Below are 13,901 nucleotides of genomic sequence, written 5' to 3'. Positions count from 1 at the left end.
TCTTTTTGCAACTAGGGTCTCCAGTTCGGTATCAAGTTGCCTTGCAATCAAAACACCAAGCCTTCATGGGATCCCAGTTGTTTACCCAGGTACCCACCCTTGAGCAGTGATGAGTTTTGCCCCCCTCCCCTCCTGAGCAGGTTTTTGGGGGTCATAAGAAGACTTATTTTTGTTTTAATCTTTCCGGTCACCATCTTTCCTTTGGAGGTCTTTTTGGCTTCTTTTTTTTGGTCACCCCCACCAGTGGCAGTTTTGGTCACCTCTTGTTTTGAGCCAGTGGTGTGCCTTCTTCCCCAACTCTAGAGGAGAAAGTGGACCTAGGTCTACCAGATGCTAATGTAACTTCTCACTGTAACAATTACTCAAAAGATGCTCCTTCATATCTAAATTGTAAAACCCTTCAAAGTCATTCACATTGTTACCTGTTAACCAAACACCTAGGGTTTTCAATGAAAAGTCAACAAATTCCACCATGGACTCACTCTGGGTTTTTCGCGTCTCCCTGAATCTTATTCTATACTTCTCAGTGGTGTTTGGCTGTATGAGTGGCTGTGTGGGTGAGTGAATAGTTGTGTGATTGGCTGTACGAGTGAGTGAGTGGGTGTGTGAGTATCTCTATGGAGGAGCGAGTGGGTGTGTGAGTACTGGTATGGGTATGTGAATGGGTATGCAAGTGGTTGTGTGGATGTGTGAGTGGGCGTACAAGAGGTTGCATGGGGTGTAAGTGGGGGTGTGAGAGGAACTGTGGATGATGTCATCAGTGATGTCATTTGAGATTTCATCAGTGATGTCATCAGTGATGTCACTGACCATGTCCCGAGTGATGTAATATGTGAGATCATAAGCAGTGCATTGTGAGGGCATAAATTATACTTAGCTCAGGTAACTATAACTGCTGAATTTTAAAGGTTTTATACAAGTGAAATCTGAACCTAACTATAACTTTCCTATAACCTGTGGGTTTTTTCAGTGAATTTATATGGTTTTTATATTTCTATTTCCTAACTATACCGTCCTTGTATTCTTTGATTTTGCAGAGAATTTCTAATTTAAAAAAAATCTATTTCCTAATTATAACTTCCCTATAACCTTTGTTTTTTTTAAGTTTATTTATAATGTTTTTTTAATTCTATTCCCTAACTTTAATGTCCCTGTAACCTTTGGATTTTTACAGTGAATTTCTATGGTTTTTAAACTACTAGGTGCGTTTGCAGAGTGATGGTGAAAGGGGACCGGGCTTCCGACCAGCTCTCAGTCATCCCGCTGTGTGGGACTTACTCGAGGTAACAGGACTACTGGTAACAGGACTTCATCCCCAACAAGTAATGTGCCAGGAGGGGTGTTTACAGGGTGGTGGAGAAAGGGGCTGGGGCCTCCGACAATCTCGCAGTATACCACTGTATGTAACTTACTTGAGGTAACAGGAGGGGTTGTTGGCTCCCAAAAACCCTCAGCAGCCAAGGGGACTTCATTCCACAACCAGTAGTGTGCCAGGAGGCATCTACAGAGTGGTGGAAAAAGGGGGGCAGGGCCTCCCAGAGCTCTCAGCATTCCCACTGTGTGGGACTTACAGGAGGGGTTGTTGGCCCCAAAGGACCCTCAGTATCTAAGAGAACTTCACCCCCCAACTAGTAGTCCACCAGGAGGCACGTTTGCAGACTGGTGGAGAAAAGGGGCAGGCCTCAGATGACCTCTTAGCAATCCTGCTGTGTGGGATGTACTGGAGGTAAAAGGAGGGGTTGTTGGCCCTCAAGGACCCTCAGGAGCCAAGGTGACTTCATCCCCCAGCCAGTAATGTGCCAGGAGGTGCGTTTGCAGAGTGGTGGAGAAAGGGGGAACGACCTCCCATGAACTCTCAGCAATCCCACTGTGTGGGACTTACAGGAGGTAACAGGAGCGGTTGTTGGCCCCAAGGACCCTCACCAGCCAAGGGGACTTTATCCCCCAACAAGTTGTACGCCAGGAGGCCCCTTTGCAGAGTAGTTGAGAAAGGGGGCATTGCCTCTGGAAACTTCCCCTGGGGCGGACCTTTTAAAAAAAAATATTCGGGGTGGGGGGTTGTGTGATCCTTCCTCCCCGGGCCTATTTTGCCCCTGGGCACCCTATCCCCCAGGGCCCAGCCTCTTTGTAATAAGGGAGGGGGGCCACACATCCCCCCTCGCTGAACCAATTTTGGCCCCGGGGAACCCATCCCCGGGGCCCAGCCTTCTTTAAAATTATATTTGTAGTAGGGGATGGGGCCATGCAGACCCACCCCCGGGCTGATTTTGACCCCGTTGACCCCATCCCTCGGGACCTGGCAATTTACAAATGTGGGAGAGGGACTGCGCAGCCCTCTTTCCCCCACCCAATTTCAGCTCCGGGTGACCCCATCCCCCAGGGCCTGGCCATTACCCCTAGGCGCCCCCAGGGCACCCAGTTTGTATTCCACAGGGGGAGACTCGTGGCCTCCACGGTCCCTGCTAGCTACCCACCTCATGCAGGAGCCGGCATTGCTTTCAGATACAAGGAGCTGCTAAACATGCAGCTCCCTGTGTCTGAAAGCAATTCTTCTGTTTCCTTGCACGCTTGACAGTGGGCAAGGAAACAGATAAATGCTTCGCTTCCATCATGCAAGAGCATTTCTCCGCTCTCGCTTGCTGGAAGTGGAGTGTTTGCTGTGGATTGGTGGGTGCGGTTAAAGCTCCCACTAAGCCACATCAAACAGCTATGTCCCAGGGGTGAGAACCATTCTCCATTTATTTTTTATTTCACAGCAATATGTTACTTCAACATCATTTCAGAGTGTCATTACATAAAGTTGAATATGTTTGTATTGGATAGAAATTTGGTTGCTATATGCATTACGAAGGTTAGCATAACCACTATAGGTCAGAAGCTATTGTAAGTAATTACCTGTAAGATCAGCAGGGATTGAATCATATTCTGGGTAGAAGGCCATCAGCAGCTGGGGTGCTGGTGAGGGCATTAGACAGGAGTAGGCATTGTACATATCGGAGGCCTACAGCTGGGGTCCTACCATGCAATTTGATTAGCATCTTCCAATTGTTGATTTCAGAACATCATTGTCCATTGAGTCTCCAGTTTGACATAAACCACCTATATTTCTGGAATTGGCAATCTTTTAACGTTCTCTTTGTTGATCTGAAAAGGATCTTAATTCTTGAATGAGTGCTGAGGTGGTAGGTAATATGCAGATTATGAAGTCTTTAAAAATGTTTTTTATGTGACCACCATTGACATACATGAAAGGATGGCTCAGTGAGTTAAACCTTTGGTGCTTGAACAAAAGCGATGATGAGCAGGTCACCCGTTCGAATCCCTGCAAGGCTGACTCAGCCATTCACCTGCCCAAAATAGGGTCAAGTGAGTATCATAAAATAGCTAGTAATGTTTAATATTTTCAGTGGCTAGAAATGGCAGAAGTATGGTATAAAGTGCTGTATTAAAAGAAATATTCTATATAATAAGCCTGATTTAATAATTGTTTAGTTGCACAGAAAATGATCAGTTAGAATTTGTGGGCTATTAAATTTCAGAAACAATAAAATGCAATACAGAATAAAATAAACTTGTATCCAAGCACAATGTTCATTCAATTTAGTGTCTGCTGTTACCGTGACACGAAGTCAAGACAAGTGCACATTATCCTGAAAAGCAAAAATTTTATAGGGAGGTTTATGCAAAATGTGAATAGATGGTTAGATGTTAAAACTAATAACATCTGGCAATTTCAAACTTCAAATTGTAAAGTAAACTTATCCTTTTATCATCTATTGCATAGTTCTGCATCTTAGACTATTGGTGTCAAACCTCCATCCACTCTAAGTTCTTGGAAATCAGACCCCCATTGCATTTTGTTTTTCTTAAAGAAAATAGGTACTCTGTCAATGTAATTGTACTTGTAATTGTATTTATATAGCACTTACTACCCCTGACGAGGCATCAAAGTGCAAGGTTAGTAGTTAGTCCAGTGTTCTTGGTTAATATTAGTTGTTGGGATTAGTCTTGTGTCCTCAAAGCAAATTTATCCATACATTCATTCCAGTTTCTGTATGGTGGACTAAATTAATAGTGGTTGGTTGCAATCATTAGTGAGGGGGGGGGGGGTCAGCTCATGCACATGGTTGGTGGGATTAATAGATGTGTTAGAGAAGATTAGGTACTGTTAGGTTGCAAAAGTAGGACTTTCAGAGGAAGAAGGAGAGATTGTGATCTTGTAAATTAGTTGTTGGAAATTTGCAGAAATACAGAAATAGAGAGTAGGCTAAACATGGCATGTGTCAGAGTACGTTGTGCTGAGAAAGAGAGAGGAGGCATTCAGAGGATGGATGGGAAGGAGAAGAACATTTGAAAGTGAGAAGAAAAATTAGATTTGACAAATAGAAGTTTTAAGTAAAGGTCAGTTTTTAATGCCATGTTTAAGGAATGTAGAATATGTTTTTGGGACAGTATGCAGTTTGAAGATGCAATAATGTAGAAAGAAACAACATTATTTACTTGTGAAAAAATGTGTGCTATGTCCTAGAATCAGGTACACAATCTCTCCGCTGCTAGGCTACTGCTAGACTACCTATCCAGCCTGGTCAGTTGATCGCCTCAAAGGTTGACAGTGAAAAATAATGACTGGATGCATATGTTGAGAAGTACCAGGGGCTTTATCCTGCCTTCAGGGAAAGCAGAAACTTTAAGATCATAGAAGTGTGATACTATACATGGGTTTTGTAGATACTATGGGTGAGGAGAAGCGGAGCTGCAGGTTGAAGGGGACCCTTTAAGTGAGGCCAAGCCTTTTGCCTACCTTGATCACACTTCAGTTTGCCTCTGTTGTTGGCGCTCCAGCCTGGAGATGTCACTGCTATGAGGAGCATCAATACACAAAGGCTGTGTCTGGAGAGCAGCCTAAAAAGACATTTTAAAAAGTAAATGTATTGCAATTTTCCTTTTATTTTCAAGTAATAACTGAACTTTCAATGAACAGAAAGTTCAAAAGACTGGGAACTGGAAAGACAGTTATCCCTTTACATTTCCTAAGCGACAGCTGATGCTCTGCTTAATAAGCTGGTTTTTACCAACTCCCCTTGCAGGGGCTGTGGCAAATACAGTAATCATGCTGTAGACCAGTAAGTGATATATATGACAGCGAGTATGAATGACTGTAGATATAGGGTAGAATGTGGATGTGTCATGTAAAATTTGGATTGTGGAATGCTTAATATGTTCTCTGTATATAGGTAAGGAATGGAATGTTGGGGCATTTGGAGCTGGGATGTATTTGTTTATGTACATGTTTACCTGCATCCTACCAGGGTGCTCAATAAAGGATTTACACACCTTACCTGGTGGTCCATCATCACTGCAATGGCCGAGCTAGTATGTAGCAAGGAACTTAGGGACACGTTTTACAGAACATCACAGGCCTCTACACATGTTGAATATCTTCACTCCTTTAAATGTTATTTATCTATGTATATATATTCCAGATTTACACAAGTGATTTATTTCATAATTTCAAGCACCGTAGGCTAGCAACAGAGAAAGCAATTTATTTTAATGATCCTGGTATGGGCGAGATTAGGAATCCATCATTGAGAGTAGGCCAGAAACAATATTGAGAGTAGGCCAAAAGTTATAATGATGGAAAAAGTTTGCAAAAGCAGTTAATTCGGTAAAGGCCTTCAAAACTTTGCTATTAATATCTTGAGCATGTCTTTCTGAAGTTAGTCCCTGAATCGTCTTCTACATTTAACCTTCTTCAGAAATGCAATCACCTATTACCTAATTGGTATTGTTGTAATGGAACGAATACCATCATACTGAACCATTCCACTCTTTCCGCCCGAATGACTTTGTGGTCTCTAAGTCGATAAATAGTGTACTGTTGTACGGTTCATACTGACTGTGCATTTGGACAATATAAACATCAAAACTGTGCAAGACTAACTACACGCACACCATCACGATATGTTGGCTTTTCTCCTGGCTAGCTCACAGTGCACCCTCAGGACCTCTAAACCTTAAAAGGTACCGGAGGACATGTGCAACCTCACAACATGACAACTCTGACTCCACAAGGAAATCGTCGAAACAGATAAGTCTCTTTCGTTAGTAACTTGTGCATGCCCAAAGGGAGACACAATAAATACTCGAATTTGCATTTCAAACATTTCTTGAAGCAATAAGATTCTTGTGTAAAATATGTGAGCTGCAATAATCAATAGAAATAAACAAAACAGAGTATTCAGCATGACAAGAATGGTAAAGAAAATGACTAGTTCAACCATTATGCTGCTACATGGATTTTACACAGGGGTGGGTGAAGAATTCCGCTTCCACTGGCAGGGAACACGGAGTTTTTCCCACTCTGCATTCCGCAAAGAGTGCTGTGTTCTGAAAAACTCTGCAAAGCAGAGTTTTTCCTCTCATGTGCCTCACCAACGTTAAGTTGGCAAGTGAGAGAAATTGTGTTCTAGACCATCTCGCTGCAAGATTTCTGAACGCGGGCGGTCACAGTAGGTTGCTACTGCTTGCATTGAGAAAGCTGCCGCTCACGTGGAGGAGGCTGGCACTCGCGTTATGGAAGCTGCCATCGAGTGGGAAATCTACTCAAATGACAGAAAGAAGCAGCACCCTCTGGCGCGATGCTGTTCGTACTGATTTTACAGCACAGGAGAAACTCTTAGTGCTAAAAATCAGGACGGTGTACCGCACTTCGCCACTCGCGGAACTCCTACGGCACAACAGAGTTTTTTTGCCACTTCACGGAGTTCCACGTAGCCTGACTCTGCGAACGCCGCCCAGGCCTAATTATATGCTTGCATATAAGTATAGTTATGCTCCTGCCTAGCGCTCCCTATCCTATAGTGCCTAGGGTGGGTGAATCTGACAGAATCACTCAGGTTGATCTAACTCCCCAGTTACCTGTGGGTATGTTTCATCAGGGGGCCCGTCTCAGTGTAGAGCTGAGCACCATCCTTCTCAGGAGGTAAACAGGATTCAGCTGGGCTGGAATTCCAGCATGGGTCAACCTCAACAGTGCTAGCGAAATGCTCCTCTGTCTAAACAAAGGAGTTATGTTGTTTATTTAATAAACTTCACCCCTGTTGCCATGCCGAAGCCCCAATCTGGCTTCCATCATTGATTCTATCTTTACAGAGCTGTAGCAGAGCGAACAATAACAAACATCCACATTTTGTGCAGCGAACTTAGCACTCGTACAGAATGCTCAAGGCTCTGATAATATGCCTATAAAAATATGTAAATATAAGCAAAGCCATTTCAGATAACATTATCCCATGCAGGCATGCAAGCAAATGTGTGTCAAGTGTCAACGTTCAAGAAAAATGTCAACTTTAAACGTGAACATGTAAAAATGGTGGTGACCTTACCCGGGCCTAAGTGACTACATAACACCCACTTTTTGTACGTAAGGCATCTAAAGCTTCCTAAACACTATGCTAAAATATAGATTTAAACATGTAGTAAATCCTAAAATCTTAAAAGCATGGTGCTCTTAAATAATAAAAGCATTGAGAAGGCAAAATTGTATTTTAAATTGACTTTTTAGGTTAAAAGAGAAAGGACAGCATTTAAAAGCGATTTCAGCAAGTAAAAACATGACCGAATTAAAAAATCTTCACTACTCAAAACTGCCAGATTGTTTAAGTGTTCCGAGAAGCAGATGAAACATTGCTGTTCCCAGATACTGAAGACAATGTTTCCATTGGCCCCCTACTCCACAGTTCCAATGAACAAACATGCTCAAATCAACCCTGAAGGTGTGATGGGCAGTAGTGCACTTGCAGAGGATAAGCCAGGATTCAGAAGTCCTGAAGCTGAAGCATCCCAGGAAGGCTCATAATATGCATTTTGGAGCGATGGCAATCGTGTAGGCCATATGTGCAAGTGAATTTTTGAGGCACCCACCAGCAGTTCTATGTCCGGAGATTGGACCAGTTGCATTCCTAAGCATTATCCAGGGTACACTCAAAAGTGCACAGTTGACAGCCGAATACGGGCTGCACGCAATGTAGTCAGACAGGCCAAAAGGACAAGAACCAGTTATCATTTAGTTCCTGAAGCAAGGGTGCACCAAAATACTGTATCTTTCTTTCATGACAGAGCAGCACATGTGGTAGTGCAATCCCTATTTGGCTGTGTGATGGAACATCCATTGCAGAGCAAATAAAATCAAATTAATATCCCTCCAAAATGCTTCCAAGCACGTAGTATATGACAGATGGAATAACTATGAAGACAGTCTGGAAGGTGCTAACCAACCCTAAACCAATTGTTTTGAAAGAGTACACTACACCTTCAGTATTTGAAACATTGAAAATGCATAGCACTAGCTCCCGAAAATAGTGTGGGAGATTGGTGTGAAGTAACAACTATATCTCAGAAGAAGACCTTGCAACTTGAGGATCAAACATCTCCGGTGCAGATGTTAAGCCGACTTCCATTTCAAACAATATGGCTTTCGGTCTGCTCAAAGCATCAAAGTTCACATTTGAAATTGCAATTGAAGGCCAAATTGTTGCATCCCTAACTGTACGGACAGGTGGAAAAAGCACTTGTGTACAATAGGTCACGACCGCAGAAAATGTCACCAGATATGGTATTCTGAGTTTGATCCCACAGCAACCTTGACCATTCAACATCAAATAACTTCTATTTGAAAGTAATCTGAATGCCGGATGAATTACAGAAGCTGAGGAATCTTTCAGATAACAGGACAAGCTTGCCTTGGATGAATTACATGGGCCGTGGAGTTTGACCTTCCTGCAAAATATAGAATGGCCTAAAGTATTCTTGCAGTCTGTGCCACTAAGAAAAACCTCGCTATCCCTAAAATGATAAGTGAAAGGTAGGATCCATGCCTCATGTACAAATTCCTCCCCTAGCGCCTCATACCTGGCTACCTGATGGTGTAAGCAGTATTTGAAGTGAAAAGTTGTTAGTGGCAGAGAAATAAAGCTGTGTATTATCCAAACTGCTGATGGAACCTCTGCAACCGAAAATGGCAACTTTTCTATCTGTAACATAGTGTATGTTGCGTTCTTTCTGCCCATGGTGGTCTGTACTTTTGTCAAGTTGTATGTTAAAAACAAACTAGTGGCATTTAAGTGTTTCAATGGAAAGCAGCCATTGCATGGTCTGTAGAGTCCAGCTTCATAACATGATAGACCTAATCTGTGATTGCTCATGTTGCAAAAGGGACATGTCACTGTATGATGTCAATAGCAGATGACACAATGTTACCCAGAGAATATATCCTAGTGGATAATGTTCTATTACCATTGTCAACCACTGCTCAAGCCTTTTCTAAATTTGCTCTGTCAATTTAACGTATTCTCTCAGCTGCTTCCTGCTGTGAAACTTTCCATACTTCGTTTTATACAGCATACAAAAAGCGCTTTTGATGTGGCTTCCTACGACCTAAAAAGAAAGCCTGTAAAACCATGTCATCAGAAAGGAGAGACAAGTGTTGTTTCACCTCAGCCAACGTTGAATGCTTTAGTCAATCTATGCTCAACTTTCCAACCCTGTATGTTGTTATCACCCTTGAGTGTTGTATCTGCATGTAACTTGGTATGAACCTATTTATCCGTAAACCTTTCGTGTTGTTAAGAAAACGTGTCTGAATCCGTTAGTATCTAACGGCCACACAATCCATCCCTCTGGACTGGAACGTCAAGAATTGTATGTACCATTCTTACACATGCTGTCAAATATATCCTCCGTGTAATTTGTGAATTGCTGCTAATTTGCAAATCGTGCAAAGATGGGAATGTCTGGTGCATTCATATGCTTTATCTTGGCCAAGCTGAGGCAGGATGTTTGCTGCAGAGTTTTAGCCAATTTTTTGTTTCCCATATAGATTTTACATTGATATTGTCTTTCCAAAAAGTCATACCCTTGTGTCGACAACTGGGAAATGAAAGAGGCAGAATACATCAACTTCGTGTCAGTTAGTATATTTTTCTTCCCCAGGGAAGGTGTGCATTTATAATAATAGGACTTGGGCTCTACTGGATTGTGAACAGATAAATATTTAAACTTTTGTGTAAATGTCTTTGAACTAACATGGGGTATTATAGGGCAGTGTTCCGATTGTGTGTAATTAAATACTACCTGTGGAGTGCTTGCTTAATGTAAATAATGGTGACCATAATGGTGAAAACAAAGCATTTTATCATAATTAGATGTACCATCATACATTTCTTCACTTTCAAATACAGTACAATGCTCTAAATCATCAAGCATCTGTTATACAGTGTGATGTCCCAATCATGTGCCAGGAGTGATGACATAATTTAAAGAAATCCTAAAAACATATAGAACTTGCAAAGTTTCTGTCAGTCCAAATATATCATAGGTACCTTATCCCAAACAATTCCACCAGGAACTGGAACTGCTGAAATGTTCACATGGGACAGGTCTCTTCACGCTTTGTGTGATGAAGAATGGGGTTTTAAAACCTAATTTACCAGTTCAACAGTAGAGCGTTCTGGGAGATAGTGTCCATCCAGAAGCAAGAAAAAGACAGTTATAAAACCAATCCAAAGGAATAGGAAAAGTAATGAAATTGTAATCCAAATGTATTTCCAAGGTGGGATAAGGTACATCTTTTTGAGCCAAACCAAAAATTGACGTAGTTCACTGTTTGGAGGTGGGTATGACGAATCAGAAGAAAAATCATCAAATTAGCCTGAGACAGTTTGTGCAAACATTAGAGGCTTGTGGAGCTGTGTAGTCCTGGCAGGTAACTCCTCTGGAGGGATGTTATAAACAACTTCATTGTGTGCTTGTTGTGTTGAAATTTGGGTAGTCATACCCGATAATTGTGTGGTGTTTGTAGATGTAACTAGAAGTAATGCAACTTCAGTAGAAGCTTCATTGTTACTTACAGCTTGTATAGATAATTCCTGCATGGTAGTGAGAGGAGGCAGGTTACTACAAATCATACCTTGCGGCCTACTATGCAGAACTGGCCACATAGTGTTATATGATAAGATCAATTGAAACAAATATCTTGTGTTTGCTGCCAGCAAGAGGTGGTAAAAGTATGGTTCTAGTACCTGTGCTAAATCCCCGATCTTTGGAATCCACCCAGGGGTTGCCGGTGCTGCCTTCACTTCACCAGTGGGAGAAGGTTTCTGTTGGACATCACTCTGAACGTCTCTGACGTTGTTCAGTTCCTGTAAAACATCCAAACATTCACTAATACCAAAAGGCGTTTTTGTTGCCACTGTACTGGGACTATCAAGGTCTGGAACACACATTTTAACCTCGAGCAGTACCTCATATGGAGTCCGAACACCCCAGGACTTCTTCACAGATTGTTTAAGGCTCTTTGTTCCCCATACATGTGGTGGACCCAACTGCAACCTGAACCTAATACGCTAGCTGTTCAACACTGCTTTAACTCTCATTTTGTTCTCTCCACGACCCTATTTCCCTCGGGATGGTATGGGGAGGAATGTTGCTCAGTCACACACAATGTTCCCATAGTGTCTCTTTAAGCCCTAGAGGCAAACGCAAGACCCTGGTCTGAATGGAATGCGGCTACTGAATATGTACCGATAAAGACTTGCAAGTCCTTTATAATAGTTCAAGCGTCAGCCGATCGCTGTGGCCATACCCATAGGAATTGAGAGCAGGAATCCACTGCTAACATGATGTAGTTATAATACCCATCTGAGTGTAAGGGTCCTCCGTAGTTCAAGTCAAAAGCCAGAGGCTTGTTTGAGATATAGAGGTGCTAGTGGTGGGTGAGCTGTGGTGGAAACCTTTATTTGCTCACAAATGTCCAATTGAAGGACATAGTCTTTAGCCTGTTTCTGAAGACTTGCCCACCAATACTATTGCTGCAATAGTGAAATTGTAGCCCCCACCCCTGAGTGAGCAGATGCTAGACCCTCATGTGCTGCTAGGATCAGTCCTAACCTGTGATCTGAATTAGGTCTTACTCTATCCCCCACTTCAAAAAGATGAGCAAATGGAATGTTTTGCATGCTTAACTGGTAGGAGTATTTTGCTGAAAACCCTTTCGGTAAGGTCGTGCCACTGCACGAAGCTGTGACAGCCTTCATAATGTCTCCATATATTCTCGTGCTAGAATGAGTCAGTGCAGCAACTGCAACAGTTTGCGTTGCTGCTTTTGTGGCTTCATCAGCCAATGAATTACCTGCAACGTGTATTTCAATACGTTGGTGGCTCAATGTGTAAATAACATGAGCGCATGGCAAACTTGCTTCAAGTTTAGCCACTTTTCCTCAAAGCATCTTATGCTTGATCGTGTACCCTTTGGAGTTTCTGAATCAATTCTGGCTCCAGTAGTGTAAATATCCATTGTAAAACTGGACACAATAATATGAATCACACACTATAAGTGTGGGGAATTCAGGATCTGTATTCTCAAGTACCAGAATTAGAGCTTTCAGTTCAGATAGCAGCGCAGTGCAATCTGCGTGTATGTTTTATGAGGTTGGAATTCTCCACCCCTCATTTTACCCTTAACTGCCACACATTGCCTTTCATTCCTATTGTAGGCTGGGCAGAACCATCAGTATAGATTATGAAATCATACTGATCTAGAGGCAGTATTTCACTGGGCAGAGGATATTCGTGTTCATATTGGAGGTATGCTTGTGTTTGTAGCGTAGAGTCAGAGACATAATCTACATAATCTACATCTGTCGCTGTGAGTGAGTTGGTCCACTGTATCCATTTTGGATGTAAAGCGTTCATGTTAGAAATGCTGGCCTTTGTGACAGCTTCTAAGGTTGGAATCAGGATCACAACAATTATTTGTTTTCCCTGAGTTAATGATCTTTCTTTCACTACATATGTCTGTAGTGCTGTAAGTATTTTTTCTGTCGGTGCAAAACACATTGCTACAATTGGTACAGTGTCTCCTTCATTAAATGTGACATATGTATAAACTAAGGTTCCTGCATTAATGCAGATCACCACATTTGTGGTGTTGGCACATGTGTGTAAGTGGTTTGAAGCCAACATGTCAGTTTATACTGAACGTAAAATCTACGTGTGTTCGGATGTCCAATGTGTTCTTGAAAAGTCTGGACGTATTAAGTCATAAAACGGTTTAACCCCTTGTGCATAATCTGGTATGTAAGTACTGCCAAGGTTTAGAAAACCCAATATTGATTGGATTTTTTTCAACAGCAGCGGCAGGCACCGATCGGGGGTGGAGGGGCGGTGACGGCAGTGGGGGAGCAGTGGTGGGGGTTTGAGGTTAAATAAAAAATCTTATTTCAACCTTCCTGCTTGCCGCACCCTCCTTGCCGCTCCTCCAGGTTGTGTCTCTCCTCCTATCACTGGCTGCAACAGGAAGCAGCCTGGAATCACCCAGGCTCCCCTGAGCCAATCACAATGCTACTATGCAGAGTTGTGATTGGTCTGAGCGCCGTGGCTCAGTGCTCAGACGGGGCATAGGGGCATGTTCTCCACCCAGACTGTAATGCAGCCTGGGTGGAGAAGAGGGAAAGTGCGCATGACTGTTATAGTCGGCCCGAGAAGGCCAGCCAAACAGTCATGTGCACTTAGGAGTGGGGGAAAAACACTCCTCGGCTGCTCTGTCAGCCAGGCCCCGCAACGCCCCACCTTGTCTCGCTGCCCTGCCTCAAAAAGTGAAAAATAAAATGATAGTAACTGAATTATTATCATTTTATTTTTTCTTATACTGATGAAAAAACAGAGGGGTGACCCTCCTCTGCCTTAGCGGAGGAGCAGCCACTGTTTTTCAATGTGTTTGAAGGTTGTAGAAGCACACACTTCTCTACATACAAGGTTTATAAGGTTCCAATAGAATGACCCCAACAAAACCCAAAGCGAAATCTCGAAGTGCTATGACATCAAAACAACAAAAAGGTAGG

Source organism: Triturus cristatus, chromosome 8, assembly GCF_964204655.1.
Source record: "Triturus cristatus chromosome 8, aTriCri1.1, whole genome shotgun sequence".
NCBI classification, from domain to species: domain Eukaryota; kingdom Metazoa; phylum Chordata; class Amphibia; order Caudata; family Salamandridae; genus Triturus; species Triturus cristatus.
Note: the sequence above shows the minus strand (reverse complement) of the source record.